Below are 13,815 nucleotides of genomic sequence, written 5' to 3' on the forward strand. Positions count from 1 at the left end.
CATTGTGTAACTGCCACATTTAATTTAATACTTAGGATAATATTAATTCATTTTTATTTATTTATACATATAATATTTATACATATAATATACATAATATCGATGAATACATAAATATGGAATATCATACAAACAACTTGTTTAACTCACGCAAGGCCCTTAACAATAAAATCAGCATCAAACTGCGATTCTTGAAAAAAAAATACACGGAAATTTTTTTTGTTTACTATATGTGAAAATTGTGAAATGTTTGAAATGTCATAACTTTTTTGTTTATTAGTTTACCATCACCAAATTTTTATGGTAGATAGCTAATATAATGGACCGTTTTCCCTAAACAAATTACGTTCGAAAAAAGATAGGGTTTTGAGATATTTGAGTTTTTGTGACAAAAATGATATTTTTAAAGGCAAAAAAATTTTTTTTTTTACTGTGCACATTTTCTTAAGAATCACCATTAAGTTGTCTAACTTTGCTGAAAAAATCATAACAATGGAACATTCCGTTTTTGCTGTGCAGCTTTTTAAATATTTTTGAACCATTTTCACAGACACCCTTTTGAAAAGTTAGTCGTGACTCAATATGAAGATTTGATATCGAAAAATGACGTTGTAGATGAAATTGAAAAACTGTGCAAAGTTTCAACTCAATAGAAAATCATGAATTAAAAATTTTCTTAAATTTTGATGCTGTTGCTAGGAATCGCTCCACTTCGTCCCCTCCTGCGGCACCGGAAGGCGAGTCCGTTACCACCCCCGCGATCATAGACCGTGGCAAGAATTTAACGGTAAATCGCACATGGGCAATTATATTACTCAAATTTCCAGGGAAAAAAGAGGAATAATAATATAATAAATTAACAATCATTTGTCATAAACTCAAGAATTTTGTAGAACAACGACTTTTGGGGGAAACAGTATTTTTATGCACTTAAAAGCTTAAAAATCACTTTAACATGGACAAAACGCAAGGGGCAACTAACTCTAAACTTTCGACAGTATCCAAAAATACTAACAAATACTAGCGGAAAACTACGCCGTATCTACGGTAAATTGATCGAAGAGCCCTGGTTGGGAAAGCATGAAACACAACGCCACCCAGTCGATACAGTCCACCCAGTTTTAGGCAACACATGATTTCAGTCTCCTTTAAATTCTTAAAAAATCACTGAACAACTATTTCTATTACTATTACTTTTCGAGCAACTTTTGGAGCCAACATTTGGGTTTGATGGTATTAGAAACATAAAATGAAAGTTTTCTAGAACCTGTGGAAGGTAGAAATCAGGTGTTTCCCATACGGGGGAGCACTGTGTTTCATCAACAATCCGACAAACGCCATAACAACCAAACTAGCAACCGTTTCATTGTTTGACGAAAAACGTGGATACTAGAAATATCACGAAATACTATTGCGGGACAATGAGTAATATTATCGCAAAGTTTAGAGTTACTTGCCCCTTGACAAAACGTGAACGGAACGAATCGCAATGTTCACAAGACTTGTAGAGCACACCAATAGCTTCCGTATAGAGGTTGTTGCGATAGTTTTTGACGTTTATATCTCATGTTAGAATTTTTCCAAAATTAAAAATAGCCCAAAAACACTAAATCGACTTGAGCCACCTCGAAATTTTATCCGAATTAGCTGAAAATTTGACAGGAGACTTATTTTAGCATAAGAATTGTGATTCTGGGCTGACCGGCTGAATTTTTGATACTTTTTGAAAACATGAAGAGGTCTATTAAATATCTAGAATGGAAGTTTTTGAGAAAAAAAAGTTTGCTTCGATTATATGTAAAATATGATTATATGGACCTGTATCATTCAACTTTATGAACTCTAAGATTTAGTTTAATAAGTTTAGATAAAGTAGTTTCACAAATATTCACGTTGAGGTTTCCAGGCCATAAGTTACAATTTTTGCACTCGTGTATCATGAAGCTAATACTATGGTACTTGAGTAAAGAAAAGCCACTTCTCCCATTCACTCCTACCTTTCCTCCCCCACTTCGTTTGCGCCCTCTAGTTAATCTTGCGAGCAAAGACAGGATTGCATAGTTTATCCATTGTTTGCTATTCATACACTGAAAGGCATAAAAAAGCTTTTAATTAACACTAGGATTCATTCGTTCAGAAAATCGTTGTAACTAAATTTTCAATTGGCTATATCTCAGTGGTTTTTCAACCGATTTTCTCAGTTTTTTTACCAACCTCTTAGCCATCTCTTCTAGTTTCTGGACATTGCAAAATATTGTATATAGGGGTGTTCAATTTTTCACTAGAGCTGTGGGAGTAAAGCAACGGATTTAGAAAAATGCGATTTTGGAGATATACTTATATTTCATTACCAAAAATGAAATCTATTCATATAGTGATGATGGAAATGATAAAATAACAAAATAACAAAGACATCACCTGGAACATAAGAACACATTTTGAGCATCCCTACTATACATACGATGATAATTCGGTACATTTAGGAACCATTTTATTCTACACGATGTATAAAGCTTCAGAAAATGTTTTCAAGCATGTTGTCTACTGTGAACTTGTTAAAATAAATGTAAACTATATACGAAACATGTGTGATAATAAATTATGATGTTCTAGGATCTCCGAACTATACTGGAATTTGAATCAAATGGTCTACCGAATCAACCAAGGCTTCCATGATGCCCCCAGCCGTAGTATCAACCCAATTATGTCCTCCGAGTATTTGTCTTTCACTTGCGTCTCAAATCCAAACATATGAGATGTTGTAAGATCTCCAAATTGTCCTGGAGTTTGAGTAAAATGGTTTATCGAATCAATCACGGCTTCCATGATGTCCACTTCCGTAGTATGAACCCTATTATATCCTCCGAGTATTTGTTTTTCACTACCATCTCAAATCCAGGCATTTGAGATATTGTAAGATCTCCAAATTGCCCTGGAGTTTGAGTAAAAGAGTCTATCGAATCAACGAAGGCATCCATGATGTCCCCAGCCGCGGTATCAACCCAATTATGGCCTCCGAGTATTTATCTTTCACTTGCGTCTCAAATCCAGGCATTTTGAGATGTTGTAAGATCTCCAAATTGTCCTGAAGTTTGAGTAAAAGAGTCTATCGAATCAACCAAGGCATCCATGATGTCCTCAGCCGCGGTTGCAACTCAAATATGTTCTCCGAGTATTTATCTTTCACTTGCGTCTCAAATCCAGGCATATGAGTTGTTGTAAGATCCCAAATTGTCCTGGAGTTTGAGTAAATTGGTCTATCGAATCAACCAAGGCATCCATGATGTCCCAGCCGCGGTATCAACCCAGTTATGGGCTCCGAATATTTATTTTTCACTTGCGTCTCAAATCCAGGCATTTGAGATGTTGTAAGATCTCCAAATTGTCCTGGAGTTTGAGTAAAATGGTCTATCGAATCAACTAAGGCTTCCATGATGTCTTCTGCCGTAGTATAAACCCTACTATGTCCTCCGAGTATTTGTCTTTCACTTGCATCTCAAATCCAGGTATTTAAGATGTTGTAAGATCTCCTAATTGCCCTGGAACTTGGGCAAAATGGTCTATCGAATCAACCAAGGCTTCCATGATGTCCAGAGTCGCAGTATAAACCCTATTATGTCTTCCGAGTAATTGTCTTTCGCCTGCGTCTCAAATCCAGGCATAGGCGATGTTGAAAGATCTCCAAATGGTCCTAGAGTATGAGTAAAATGGTCTATCGAATCAACGAAAGCTTTCATGATGCCCCTAGCCACGGTATCAACCCAATTATGTCCTCCGAGTATTTACCTTTCACTTGCGTCTCAAATCCAGGCATTTCGAATCTATCGAATCAACCAAGGTTTCCAAGATGTCCTCTGCCGCGGTATCACCTCAATTATGTACTCCGAGTATTTGTCTTTTACTTGCGTCTTAAATCTAGGCATATGACATGTTGTAAAATCTCCTAATTGTCTTGAAGTTTGAATCAAATGATCTAACGGATCAACCAAGGCTTCCATGAAGTCCCCAGCCACGGCATCAACCCAATTATGTCCTCTGCATATTTGTCTTTCACTTGCGTCGCAGTTTCAGGCAATTGAAATGTTGTGAAATCTCCAAATTGTCCTTGAGTTTGAATCAAATGGTCTATCGAATCGACCAAAGCTTTCATGATGTCCCCAGCCACACTACCAACCCAATTATGACCTCCGAGTATTTGTCTTTTACTTGCATTACAAATCCAGGCATATGAGTTGATTACTTTACCGATGATGTTTATTGTTTATTATTATTATAATAATCATCCGACAGTGTATGTTTGTCTTAATGAAACTTTACTCTGAAAACCTCAATTTTAAGAACATCACTTTGTCAGTCGAAGTCTAATTTCGGGCACGTCTCGTTCATCATTGATCAAATTGGTACAATCAGGTCCTAGTAATGGTGTCCTCGAGGTAAATGGAAGAAGACACTAGAATGGAACGTACAGGCAAGCATATTGATGTCCATTATCGCCAAAAAATAGGGGGAGGGGGTGATTACCCGATACACCAACAAGAACTTTGGTAAGTCTGCAAGTTGTACTCCCAGAATTCATCAATGATCATCCGCAGGCTGAACATCTGATCCGTCGTTGATCGACCCTCACGAAAACCTGCCTGGTATTCGCTGACGAAGGACTCTTCTAGCGGTGTCAGTCTGTTAAATAGAATACGCGAAAGAATTGTGTACGCCGAGTTCAGAAGGGTGATCCCTCTGTAATTGGCTCACTCTAGTCGACGGTAATTGCTTTCAAAAGTTATGAAGAGAATGGGAAACAATCCAAAAAGGTTGGTGTTTTGGTTAAACGGAAGAAAGGAGAGATCACTTACTACCTGGTTTATTTCGGTTTTTTCTCTTTGAATCGAGAAAATGAGGGAACCGAAAACATTTCAGAGAGGCTTCGTAAAGCGTGTTGTTTTGGGAGGAGTACGTTAAGTACTACGTAGGACCAGTCACGGCAGCAGAAATCTCACACTCCGGTACACTGTCATCCCTAGCTGCATGATTTGGGTAATCACTTGTCATAAGACAATTTTTAATTGTAACTTACCAGATACGTGAGGCCTTCTTTAGTGTCTCGTACTTGACTCGACTAAATGTGTGCATGAGCTCGGAAGACATGATTTGATACATACCTTCGCTGGAGACATAGTTTTAGGCGAGGTTGATTTGGTTGACAGACTACTTGATCCACATCCAGGGCGATTTGGAGGACTAATAAGATCGCATTTTTATATACCAAACATGTGCATGGGCTCGGAAGATTGGATAAAAACATCTGCTGGAGACATATTTCAAGGTAGGGTTGATTTGCAAGTCGCGATTCATTTGGAAAGTAATTTAAAAACAATTATGTCCACTAAATTACGTAGATATCGTGGCTGAAGACATCATGGCAGCCTTGGTTGATTCGGTAGGCCATTTGATTCAAACTCCAGGACAATTTGGAGAATTTACAACATCTCATATGCCTGGATTAGTGACGCACGAGAAAGTCAAATACTCGGGGGACGTAATTGAGTTGATACCGTGGCTAGGGACTTCATGGAAGCCTTGGTTGATTCGGTAGACCATTTGATTTAAACTCCAGAATAATTTGGAGATCTTCCAACATATGATAAGTCTGGATTTGTGACGCAAGTGAAAGACAAATACTCGGAGGATATAATTGTGTTGAAACTGCGGCTGGGGATATTATGGAAGTATTCGTTGGTTCGGTAGGCCATTGGTTTCAAACTCCAGAACAATTTGGATATCTTTCAACATCTCATATGCCTGGATTTGTGACGTAAGTGGAACTTGAAGACTCAGAGAACATTATTGGGTTGATACCGCTGCTGGAAACAGCATGGAAGCCTTGGTTGATTTGCTAGACTATTTGATACAAACTCCAGGATATTTAGGAGATATTACAACATGTCATTTGCCTGGATTTGGGACGCAAGTGAAAGACAAGCTAGCGACTTCATAGAAGCCTGATTCGAAAGACCATTTCACTCAAACTCCAGGATAATTTGGAGATCTTACAACATCTCATATGCCTTTATTTGAGGCGCAAATATAATGCAAATACCCGGAGGACATAAAAGAGGCTGAGGACATCATGAAAGCTTTGGTTGATTCAATAGACCATTTTGCTCATACTCTAGAACCATTTGAAGATCTTACAACATCCCCTATGCCTGGATTTGAGACGCAGGTGGAAGACAATTATTCGGAAAACATGATAGGGTTTATACTGCGACTGAGAACATCATGGAGGCTTTGGTTGATTCGATAGACCATTTTACTCAAAATCCAGGACAATTCGGAGATCTTAGAACATCTCAAATGCCTGGATTTGAGACGCAAGTGAAACATAAATAAGGGAGGGACATAATTGGGTTAATACCGCGGCAAAGGACATCATTGGAGCCTTGGTTGATTCGATAGACCATTTTACTCAAACTCCAGGACAATTTGGAGATCTTACAACATCTCATATGCCTGGATTTGAGGCGCAAGTGAAATACAAATACTCGAAAGACATAAAAGAGTTGATATCGCGGCTGGGGACATCATGGAAGCCTTGGTTGATTCGGTAGACCATTTTACTCAAACTCCAGGACAATTTGGAGATCTTACAACAACTCAAATGGCTAGATTTGAGACGCAAGTGAAAGACAAATACTCGGAGGACATAATTGGGTTGACACCGCGGCTGAGGACATCATGGATGCCTTGGTTGATTCGATAGACCATTTTACTCAAACTTCAGGACAATTTGGAGATCTTACAACATCTCAAATGCCTGGATTTGAGACGCAAGTGAAAGATAAATACTCGGAGGCCATAATTGGGTTGATATCGCGGCTGGGGACATCATGGATGCCTTCGTTGATCCGATAGACCATTTTACTCAAACTCCAGGACAATTTGGAGATCTTACAATATCTCAAATGCCTGGATTTGAGTAATAGTGAAAAACAAATACTCGGAGGACATAATAGGGTTCATACTACGGCAGTGGACATCATGGAAGCCGTGGTTGATTCGATAGACTATTTTACTCAAACTCCAGGACAATTTGGAGATCTTACAACATCTCATATGTTCGGATTTGAGACGCAAGTGAAAGACAAATACTCGGAGGACATAATTGGGTTGATACTACGGCTGGGGGCATCATGGAAGCCTTGGTTGATTCGGTAGACCATTTGATTCAAATTCCAGTACAGTTCGGAGATCCTAGAACATCATAATTTATTATCACACATGTTTCGTATATAGTTTACATTTATTTTAACAAGTTCACAGTAGACAACATGCTTGAAAACATTTTCTGAAGCTTTATACATCGTGTAGTATAAAATGGTTCCTAAATGTACCGAATTATCATCGTATGTATAGTAGGGATGCTCAAAATGTGTTCTTATGTTCCAGGTGATGTCTTTTATTTGTTATTTTATCATTTCCATCATCACTATATGAATAGATTTCATTTTTGGTAATGAAATATAAGTATATCTCCAAAATCGCATTTTTCTAAATCCGTTGCTTTACTCCCACAGCTCTAGTGAAAAATTGAACACCCCTAGATACAATATTTTGCAATGTCCAGAAACTAGAAGAGATGGCTAAGAGGTTGGTGAAAAAACTGAGAAAATCGGTTGAAAAACCACTGAGATATAGCCATTTGAAAATTTAGTTACAACGATTTTCTGCACAAATGTATCCGCGTAAGTTTTTTTTAGCGAATCAATCCTAGTGTTAATAACTATGGTAATAGAACAGTAAGTTGAAAAGCAGGTCAAGTTCCAGTAGAAATGAAAAGCCATTGAAGAAGAAGACCCTGATTTGTTCGCAATCTCAATTATAACTTTTACTATAAAAACACAACTTTACCTGTTCCCGTGACTATCGCTTCGCTTAAACCATAAACCATGAAAATCATTCGCCAGTGAGACGACTTTTTCAGCACTATATATTAATACCTTCGGCCTCATTTTCACTTCGTTACCGATGCTGAACAGGAAACTTCAACTTAATTTTACGTGTTTTCCTCGCCCGTTGGAACGATGTTTTTATCGTCCGAGTTCTCCCTCGTCGCATTTCAGGGAAGTTCAACAACCACCACCACCGCCAATCCTTATTTCGGGCTCGGCTCACCCCCATCAACGTAAAGAACTCGTGTAAATAGTCCTGTAAGTGTAACGCTTCTAGTCACTGCAGCAGATCCGGTGCCACGTCGCACGGCGAGTTGAGTACGTGCAATGATTGGGAAATATTCCGACCGAAAGGAACGGAAATTTAGGGCATAGTGGGATAACCCGATGCAGTCAGTGCAGTGCTACATAAGCCGTAGAGAAGCAACAGTGCAGCTCAACTCAGCTCAGCGAGAGCGCCGTTGAAAAATATAGGTAACCCACCTTTCGCAGGCACGAGGAAAAAACTGTAACGAAAGCAAGAACAAAATCGTTATTCAATTTAGATCGCGTGCAAGCGTTGGCAAAATTTCAATCCACTATTTTATAGCTTGGGTCTGCCTACTACCCACCACCCAGCCCCAAGCGACCAACAACACAGTGTTTCCCGTGACTCGAATCCGCAATTGAAAATGTTTCGAAAATTTTATCCAATTTTTGTTAAATATGTCATAAGTCTTTTAAGAAATTATTATAGCGATGAATGCTAATGTTGGGCTCTCTTCGATTAACTGTTTTGGCATAAAATCGGTTTGCATGACGAGCATTTGGCAAAACTGTGGACAAATTGAGTAAACACATGCTGTAGAAGTTCTAAACTCGTCCACCGGGTATCTTCAAAGAAGGATTTTTAGTCTTATTCCTGGTACTCGCGTACCTAATGGGTAGAGTGAACTTCTTTAGTTCTTCGTTCAAGAACACTTCAAGCGTAGCCGTGAGAATTGAAAATTAGTTATATGTTTCTCATCAGATCGACATAATGTAAAAGTGTAAATTTCCCTTAGCAGTGCAGGAATGTGCATAAAAAAATTATATTCCTAATTTATATTAATATATACCGGTTAAAGTACCTCATAGTTGAAAATTGCACTCAGTTTTTTATAACACGTTACTTTACTCACTTAAAATTTGTTTAGTTTTGAAATAATTTACCAATTTTATATTATTTCGAATTTTGACAGCTCAGAGCCAACTATGAATGTGTCAGGAAGAGAGCTGATAAGTGAAAAAGCTTGACTTCACCCAATAATTTCGATTAGAAACTCTACTTACGAGTATTGTTCAATGTTTTAATGTACTGCAAAATTCTACACATTTTATTGGCAAAAATTCATTAATTTAATTCATGATTCTAATTAGTGCACACATACCCACTCTCCACGCGAAGTACAAATATAATCTATAATCAAATAAAATGTATGTGTGGTCTCTAATATGCAGTTATTGAATTTATGTGTGGGTAAAAATTGCATATATTTGGGTCGCCAAATTGCAAAAATTTATATGTGCGACAAATATATTCAATATAAAGAATTTTCTCGGTGTGGTATTGATTGAAAAAAATATATTTTGAGTAGTTTGCACTTCTTTAGACTACTGAGCGAAAATTATTTTCTAAGTAACAATCCCTCACCCTTTCAAAACCAGGCGCATACTTCGTTTAAAAATCGATTTTCAAGATTTGTTTCGATTATTTTCACTTGTCGCTTTACTTTATTATCGAATCATCAACTTTATCTTCAAGAACTAGGTTTTCACTACAGTTTAAATCGCAATATACCAACATCCTAGACTGAATAATGACATAATGTAAAAGTGTAAATTTCCCTTAGCAGTGCAGGAATGTGCATAAAAAAATTATATTCCTAGTTTATATTAATATATACCGGTTAAAGTACCTCATAGTTGAAAATTGCACTCAGTTTTGTATAACACGTTACTTTACTCACTTAAAATTTGTTTAGTTTTGAAATAATTTATCAATTTTATATTATTTCGAATTTTGACAGCTCAGAGCCAACTATGAATGTGTCAGGAAGAGAGCTGATAAGTGAAAAAGCTTGACTTCACCCAATAATTTCGATTAGAAACTCTACTTACGAGCATTGTTCAATGTTTCAATGTACTGCAAAAATTCTACACATTTTTATTGGCAAAAATTCATTAATTTAATTCATGATTCTAATTAGTGCACACATACCCACTCTCCACGCGAAGTACAAATATAATCTATAATCAAATAAAATGTATGTGTGGTCTCTAATATGCAGTTATTGAATTTATGTGTGGGTAAAAATTGCATATATTTGGGTCGCCAAATTGCAAAAATTTATATGTGCGACAAATATATTCAATATAAAGAATTTTCTCGGTGTGGTATTGATTGAAAAAAATATATTTTGAGTAGTTTGCACTTCTTTAGACTACTGAGCGAAAATTATTTTCTAAGTAACAATCCCTCACCCTTTCAAAACCAGGCGCATACTTCGTTTAAAAATCGATTTTCAAGATTTGTTTCGATTATTTTCACTTGTCACTTTACTTTATTATCGAATCATCAACATTATCTTCAATAACTAGGTTTTCACTACAGTTTAAATGGCAATATACCAACATCCTGGACTGAATAGAATAATATGTATACAAGATTCAACGGAAGCAGGAGCAAGCGCATTTCCGGTGATTAGTGAGGATTCAATTGGAGGAGTTGGAATGCGGTGGTCGGAATCTAAGAGTCAGATTTCTTCGGAGAATCTCCTTGGTAAAAACCGATGTATTTACGATTATCGAGGACAGTTTAAAAATGACTTGTACATACAAAAATATTAGAACGAACATTGTTTAGTAGTGTTCGAAATGGTTTAACTATTATTTTTCTTGAGAAATAAATACTTAGGCAATACTTAGGTATTATTAGGGACCAAATCTACTTGGTTTACTGTCCCCGTTCCAGTCGCATCTCAAACAAATGACATAAATTTATACTGAAAGCAAGTACTTCCGTTGAAATGCGACATCCATGGATCTTTGAAAATTGGGATAAAGGTGCTGTCCAAATAGATCTTTCCCCTACTGGTCATGTTTCCAGTATAGGATTGCAAATGAATAGTTGGACAGATCTGAATGACTGTTCGTTATAACTCAGTATTTTGACAATTGTTCTTCTTCTTCTTCTTCTTCTGATTTATATGTCAGATCACTACGATTGAGAAAAAGTTAACAGCCAGCAACGATTTGCTCAATAGTCTTAAAATTCGTAGCATACACAATATCATTTTTTTTTTATTTTCAGGTGGCAAAGCTTTCTGGTTCGCAATTTTGGACCTTCGGAAATACTGTGCTCCACACAAACCTGGACTGGACCAACGATTTTGTTCTCCACAGGGGGAGCAGGAGTTCGCGGCGCACGTGAGGCGTGATAATCTTTCCGCCGGGATCCTACTATAGAGTAAAAAAAAACATCCGCACACCTCGGGTTTGTATTTCTATACCGGATACGCGCCAGATGTGGTCGGAGTTTGTGATTTGTTGGAATTTTGTGCGGTGATTGCAAAAAGTTAAACAACTGTCCGGTGAGTGACTGCCGGAGAAATCACGTTCCCACACCAATAATACAGAGGAGCTGCTGCCGCCAATCACGTGGAAAAAACGAAACACAGTTCGTGAGGTGAAAAGTTGTGAATAGGATTGGAAGTAGAACAGTGATTACATCAGGACGGGTCAATTTCATAAATAAATCAAAAAATATTTGTTAGGACGACGTCGCAGAACAGTGAAGGAATAAATCCGAGCAGCATGACTGCGAACGGAATGGCAATGATTGGAGTATCAACAAGTTGGAGACGCTTCCTCGTGGATTAAATGGGACGGTGAGTAGGTTGCCACTGATTGACTTCTTTTGAATTAAGAATAGAATGAGTCCACGTGTCGGGCGTCTATTTGCGTCGATTTGTACCGAACATTATTATATCATTAAAATGTTATTTTTAGGGCACGCAATTGATTCAGCGAACCGATTCTTACATAACAACACAAAATAACAACCATAAAAGATAAGCTAAAGTTATATTAGCGTAGCTCAACACAGATTTGTTCTCAACATGCGTGAAAGTATATCATTAATAAATGGATCCTATTATTGGACACATTATTTAAAATACTGCATCCGTCACAACTGAAGCGTATACTAAGATGTGTTTTCCGTTTGGCGAATGTATGAGGCACATTTATAACGAGCACTCAGATCACGGCATTTAAGAAAATATGTTTAAAGACATAGTTTGATTATAACTATCAGAACAGTCTATACCAATAAAGCATCTAAAATGGAGTTAATTTATTGTGTCAAATTAGCCAGACGGTCATGCTGAAAACTCTGGCAAGTTTGCTCTCATACAGTAGTCTAGTGAACCATGCAACTCATGATCAATTTCATCAAACATTTCAAGCAACTCCTTGGAATCCTTGGTAGTATAATATACGCAGGGGTCGCTTAATACGAGAATAGAATTCATCAATTTCTTGGTCCATCACACCTGTCATATCTTTAATTTTTCCTAGATTTTTTGTGGATTTTCTCCTGAGGACCTAACGTGTTGATAATTCCACAGACCAGTAAAAACCAAAAACAAACCGCGTATAAAGCAACCCTAGTGTATTAAACAGACTTTCTAACCAGTCAACTTGTCACGGTAGGCAGAAAGCAAAGTAGGCTCGGAAGAAAAATATTTTTTTTTCTTTCCCATCTTTTTTTAATTTTTTTTTTTACTTCAAGAGTAAAGCATAGTTTATAGAGCACTGCACGAAAAAATCTCTTTCTCTTTCGTTCCTAAGAAATTTTGACATTTACTGGCCTTGTTGTTTCCAAATTTCTTTACAGCGAGAAAGAGACAAAGCAGCCCGTGCAGTGCTCTATAGCTTCATTCTGGTGCAGGGATGCCAGCCTGGCATTGCCAGGTGATTTTTCAAATGTCTTCACAGTCGAGTAAAAATGTCTTCAAATGTCTTCAATATTGAAATTATGATTATTGGCGAAATATTACAAAATCCAATAGGTTTCTAAATTCAATCATCCTCCTTATTCCTCCTATATCCTTATTGTTTATTTCAAATTGTTAGAATTATTAGGAGGTCCCGTAGCGTAGTTGGCTACACGTTCGCCTTACAAGCGAATGGCCATGGGTTCGATTCCCAGCCCCTCCACCAAACCCTCGTCAGTCGCTGGATCCGCAGCCCATACGGTGGCGTTTGGGGTACGCGCCTTACCATCACGGCTGCCTGATGACGACTGACAAATTGTTCTTCTCGGAGACATTCCTCCAACGTTAGCCGGATAAATGGCAGCCGAACAATGCAACGATCAATGGATACACACGACATGGACAAACGGACACAATGGACTCACGACGAGATGGACTGGCACCGACAACTATAATGGTAATGGAAATCTAAAAATAGATTCTGTGTGGATTCAGAGTCTATCATGGGCGTAGCCAGGATTTCGATTAGGGGGGGGCCAAATTTTTTAGGTCTTCTGAATCGTTGTTTTATGGTAGTTTTATAAAAACACATGAATATTAGTGCTTGGTACTTTTTCCTTCTAAGCTCCAAACACTTTGAAACCAAATCCACAACCAACAGTAAAGGCTGAATTTCAACAGCGCGTTGCGCGTCAGCGTTTTGTACTAAAACGTAATGCCAATAAACGTGACGCATTCACGCCCGGATTCTTCAGGAATGCCTCCAGCAATTTCTTCGGCAATGTCTTCAGGAATTCCACTATCAATATCGCCGGGAATTGACCGAAAATTCCACCATTATTTACTCCAAG

General features: G+C 37.7%; 1 protein-coding gene across 4 annotated transcripts in view; it reads left to right on the forward strand.

Moving 5' to 3' along the window:
• The window catches only part of LOC134212819 (metabotropic glycine receptor), a 282,981-nt gene that overhangs the window by 64,746 nt on the left and 204,420 nt on the right, over positions 1–13,815 (forward strand). For all 4 annotated transcript variants that reach the window (XM_062691023.1, XM_062691024.1, XM_062691025.1 and 1 more), the window contains exon 2: positions 11,278–11,854. The gene's annotated coding sequence lies outside the window, so the exon portion shown is untranslated. The remainder of the gene's footprint in view (positions 1–11,277; positions 11,855–13,815) is intronic.

Source organism: Armigeres subalbatus, chromosome 2, assembly GCF_024139115.2.
Source record: "Armigeres subalbatus isolate Guangzhou_Male chromosome 2, GZ_Asu_2, whole genome shotgun sequence".
NCBI classification, from domain to species: domain Eukaryota; kingdom Metazoa; phylum Arthropoda; class Insecta; order Diptera; family Culicidae; genus Armigeres; species Armigeres subalbatus.